General features: G+C 46.3%; 1 non-coding gene across 1 annotated transcript; it reads left to right on the top strand.

The window, feature by feature from the left end:
* Positions 1–2675: 2675 nt before the first annotated feature.
* LOC115064155 lies at positions 2676–2801 on the top strand. The gene has a single exon (XR_003844007.1). It is a non-coding gene; the product is annotated as a small nucleolar RNA SNORA17 (small nucleolar RNA).
* The last annotated feature ends 2450 nt before the right edge of the window (positions 2802–5251 follow it).

The raw sequence follows: 5251 nt of genomic DNA, 5'->3' as shown, positions 1-5251 counted from the left end.
GTATGCATGGTAATTTACCACTAAAGACAAAAGCAAATTTGCATGCTAATGAGGTGGATGTACTTGGTTTTTCATAAGGAATTAAATCTTGGCTGACTATTTGATACTGCAGGATGCAGAGCATCTTCAATATTTTTCAGAGTAGATTGATATTTTGATTTTATAGTCAGCAACTCTGAGAATGCCACTTTACATAAATGTTTAGTGCAAAGAGGCAGAAGTATGTTTAAGGCCACTTCAGAAATTGTTGGAAATGTTCCTCTCATCTGAAGCCAACATTCCTTTAATTACTTTTTAAAAGCACTCAAGTCAGCAACTCAAACAGCATATTTTATTTTAGTTCTTCGTGAGTTCTGTGGATATTTTGATAACATAGTCCCATTCCTCCAGCTCTTTCTAGATCCAGATCCACTTCTATACCTACTCGATTTCCTTCTGTTGCTATTTTAACCCTATCAAGACCGTTCATGTGACACAAATATTCCTGGATGTACAGTCTTCCAGTAGAGCATTGTTAACTTACCAGTGCTAGGTTTTCTCTCAGAGGAAACAGATTCTCCCTCTACAAACAGATATTCATTGCCAACACCTTCTCTGCTAGGGGTGATATTTTATACCCAGTTCTCTTCTCTATAGATTTAGTCTGTCTTGAGCATATATAGGTCTTCTGTCTATAGCTTATACAGGTCTGTCACAATTACACTCAGTTCATATGTACAACTGACCTCCTGTGTCCAGAAGACACTGTTCTTGCATAGTTATCAACTACCTCTGCCTCTTACACTCTTTCCAACCGCTCTGCCACAATGAGTCCTGAGCACTGGAAGGAGAGAGTATGGAACATATGTTGAGCATTATGCAGTCTCCTACTCTCTGCAGTTTGGCCAGCTTTGGGTCTCTGCACTAAACATAAATAGAACTTCTTTGATGAGGATTTAGAAATGCATTGATCTGTCTAAATGATGTCATTAGGGGTTCTTTTAATGCTGTATTTAGCAGAATGATAGCAGTAGATTCTCCTTTAGGGCCTAAAACCTACCTAGCCATGGTTTCTTGGCCTGATAATGGTGCCAATTATGGGTTTCAACTTGTAAAGGAGCCTTACATATGATCACTAAGTATTGAACCAGTAAGCATGTCTTTCCAGGCCAGACATTATTCTAGCTCCCAGAGTCCACATCTGGGTCAGACTGCTGATTATTTTTCCATGTTCCATAATAGCAACGTTCAGCACTATGAGAACTATCATTCTCAGCCTGACCTGTTCATGTCCTATGACACAAATAAAGGTTGTCTTCTGCAATAGGGTCTTCTTGTCATGTTCTGGAGGTCAACCTAGAGCAATAACAATATACTGTAATTTGGAGGTCTTCAGGACCTCACTGGCCTAAATTTCTGGAACGTGTCTTTTTATTTGTTACCCTATACTCTCTAGTAGGGGCATTATTGTTCCATGGATGGGTAACCCCATTTTAACTTTGTGAGTGTGTGTGTATCTATGTGGGTTTCTATGGTATAGATTTCCATATAACTTTTCAAAACATCTTTAGTGTTTTTTAACCCTCTCCACGTTCTCTCCTCTAGCCTAACCTCCCCTCTTCAACCCTGTCTTAGTCAGGGTTTTTATTGATGTGATAAAACTGCTTACTGGCTTGGTCCCTGTAATGGCTGGTTTTGTGTGTAAAGTTGACATAGGCTGCGGTTATCACAGAGAAAGGAGCTTCAGTTAGGGAAGTGCCTTCGTGAGATCCAGATGTGGGACATTTTCTCTGTTGGTGAACAAGGGAGAAAGGCCCGTTGTGGGTGGTGCCATCCCTGAGATGGAAGTCTTGGGTTCTATAAGAGAGCAAGCTGAGCAAGCCAGGGGAAGCAAGCCAGTAAGGAATATCCCTCCATGGCCTCTGCATCAGCTCCTGCTTTCTGACCTGCTTGAGTTCCAGTCCTTACTTTCTTGGTGATGAATAGCAGTGTGGAAATGTAAGCTGAATAAACCCTTTCCTCCCCAACTGCTTCTTGGTCATGATGTTTGTGCAGGAATAGAAACCCTGACTAAGACAGTCCCTATAGCTTGCTCCTCATGGCCCACCCAGGTTGTCTTCTTATATAGCTCAGCACCACCTCTCCAGAGCTGGCACCCCTCATGAGTTGGGCTCTCCCATATTAATTGTTAATCAATATAATTCCCTACAACCTTGCCCACAGGCTAGTCTGGTGGCAGCATTTTCTCAACAGCAGTTCTGTCTTCCCAAATGACTCTTAACTTGTGCCAAGTTGACAAAGGGCCAGCAAGGACAAACCCCAGCTCAACCTTTTGTGTTCTGTCATTCCCGCTTAGCCTGTCAAACAAGTGCATTCTGCTAATCATTTCCTGTGAAAGCTACTAGGCCACAGACCTGAAGACACAAAGCCAACATCCACAAATGAGAGAAAAGAAGCAACATTTATCTTTCTGGGGCTGGGTTACCTTACGCACAGGATTCTTCTGGATTCTTCCCTTCGCCTGTGAGTTTCGTTTTTATTAATAGCTGAATGATTTCCTTTTGTATAAATATACTGCATGATCATTATCCATTCATCAGCTGATGTTCATCAAGGCTATTTTCATTTCCTGGAATAGGGCAGCCAAGGATATGATATGAAGATATATTAATCTGATACTTAAATATGAGAAGAAAACTGCCCCTAGAGGCATTGGAGGCATGGCTGTGGTGTCACACGTGTGCCACTAGGTAGCTAAGAGAATCTATGTCTATGCTCAATGTTCTGACCTATGAACATCTGAAAAATAAAAGCCTAACATTCCCTGAGAAAAGTAAGCCTGAAATGACCACTAGTCCAGGACCATGTGGGCCTGAAAGGAGGCAGAGCATGCCTGAAATGACCGCTGCCCAGTGCCTTAATGCACAGGTGGGACATAACACCCTGATATCACTCCTGAGATGACCCCCAGACACTCTAAGACCTTGAGCACCACTAAGAGGAGCAAGTAGACGGTGGAGACATGGAAGAGAAAGAGAAACAGAAGGATGTGGGCACAATGAGGAGAGGCAAAAGTGGAGACTTGAGGGTAGTCTAGAACAGACTGATGTGAGTAGCCAGTGATGCTATCTGGGACCAGTATGGAAAGGTATCCTAGCCTATGGTGCCACTGGGGGACCACATCTGAGTCCATGGCCTTGCTACAGCATAGGTCTGTTACCACCAAAGCCCTGGTCTGGGCTGCCATCAAGGGCCATGTTTATGCCTAAGGGGGATATGCAGAAATGGGCCCACCCCTTGCCTGGTTATCATGGGAGAACTGGCCCTGGAATATTAAAGGAGGAGAGCTAACCCTGCCCTTAGCCAGCTGCTCAGGACACCAAGCACCACAGATTGCAGAAGTGGTAGGTGAGGTGGCCCGGGGTGGGGGGGGTTCAGTATGGGAGAACTGGCTCTACCACTCATCTCCCACGCAGTAACATAGATGGAGGAGAGATAGCTTCCTGCCTGTGGTGCAGTGGACTGTGCTACCATATAGAAAAACTGGTAAGATCGAGTAAATTCAGGAACCCCGGCAAGTCTCATAATTGAGAAGGGTGGGCATTTAAATCTGCACCCAAACAAGTTCCTTTCCTGGAGCACATGACCACAATGCCCCACTAAGAGGACATTGACAACTTGTCATGTAGCATAAAGCTTAGAGTTCTCCATGATAAGGAGGTATCTAGATAGGCCTCCAAGGTTTAGCCAAGAAGCTCCCCTTCCCAGGCATCCCTTTCTGAAAAAGATATTTAATCTCTGATCCACCCTGAGTATGTCATACGAATCTTTTCCACCATGAAGCAGTTTTGGACAAGCAAGGACCATCTCCTTTCTCAAGGACCGCCATAGGGGTAGACCTTTATCACACATAGCCAGGCCAAAGTCTCCCACAGAAGGCCTCTCTACACTCCTGGCACTCACCCCAAGTTAAGCTGGATCCCCACACATCTGGTTCATCTCAGTGCCCTGCCCCATTCTTAAATCTTTGAGGTTCCTAGTGGTATCTGAGTGCCCAGGAGTTTGATAACCACAGCTTTCATCTCAGCCTATACCGTTTCTCACCCAGATAAAAACAGGCTGGGTTCCCTACCTAAGGCTGCATTTCATCTCCCCCGAATGGCACATCATCATCCCTGCCCCTCACCAGCTGCAGCCTGGGAAGAACAGGCTCTGCAAATTGCCTTGGTGACCTTGGTGGCAGGGGCATAGGTAAGCCAGCCCCAAAGGCATTTTCATGGAAGAGCTGGCCTTGTCAGTTGTCTTCCAAGTGGTGGCATAGGTGTACTGGCTAGTTTTGTGTCAACTTGACACAGCTGGAGTTATCACAGAGAAAGGAGCTTTAGTTGGGGAAATGCCCCCATGAGATCCAGCTGTGGGGCATTTTCTCAATTAGTGATCAAGGGGGGAGGTTCCCTTGTGGGTGGGACCATCTCTGGGCTGGTAGTCTTGGGTTCTATAAGAGAGCAGGCTGAGCAAGCCAGGGGTGGCAAGCCAGTAAAGAAAATCCCTCCATGGCTTCCGCATCAGCTCCTGCTTTCTGACCTGCTTGAGTTCCAGTCCTGCATCCTTTGGTGATCAACAGCAGTATGGAAATGTAAGCTGAATAAACCCTTTCCTCCCCAACTTGTTTCTTGGTCATGATGTTTGTGCAGGAATAGAAACCCTGACTAAGACTATAGGTGAGGTAGAAATGCCCCCCACTTTATCCCTTGCCACCTACAGCATGCAGAAGAGCCAGTCCCAAGGTCATCAGAGTGAGATAGCTGTCACTGCCCCTCACCTGCTGCAACATTCAGGAGAGCAGGCTCTGTACCTGACCTGGGCAACACAGTAGTGCTGACCCTGATGGAGGAGAAGTGGGTGAGCCAGGGTAATGAGCTTGGGAGAGCTGGCACCACAACTTGTCTGCCATGTGACTGCGTGGGTGAGAGAGATATGTCCTTCCCCACTCGAACCCCTTGCCACCTGTGGCAGTGAAAGTGTTGACCAAGCAGTCAAGAGAGCAGCAGAGCTGGCCCTGCCCCATACCTGCTACCACATTCAGGCCTGCAGGGCCTGAACCTCACCTGAGCAGCACAATAGAGGCATCCCCAAGGGCATGAGTGAAGGAAAGTCAGCCCTGCCTCTTGTCCACTGGGCAGTGGAACTAACAAAGGAGAGATGCCCCACTCCCCTCTCTCACCATCTGTGGCAGGCAGGAGAGCTGGCCCCAGGGTCTTGAGAATGGGAG

This window comes from Mus pahari, chromosome 5 (assembly GCF_900095145.1).
Source record: "Mus pahari chromosome 5, PAHARI_EIJ_v1.1, whole genome shotgun sequence".
NCBI classification, from domain to species: domain Eukaryota; kingdom Metazoa; phylum Chordata; class Mammalia; order Rodentia; family Muridae; genus Mus; species Mus pahari.
The sequence above is the reverse complement of the archived record's forward strand: the minus strand, read 5'-3'. Positions and strand labels throughout refer to the sequence as shown.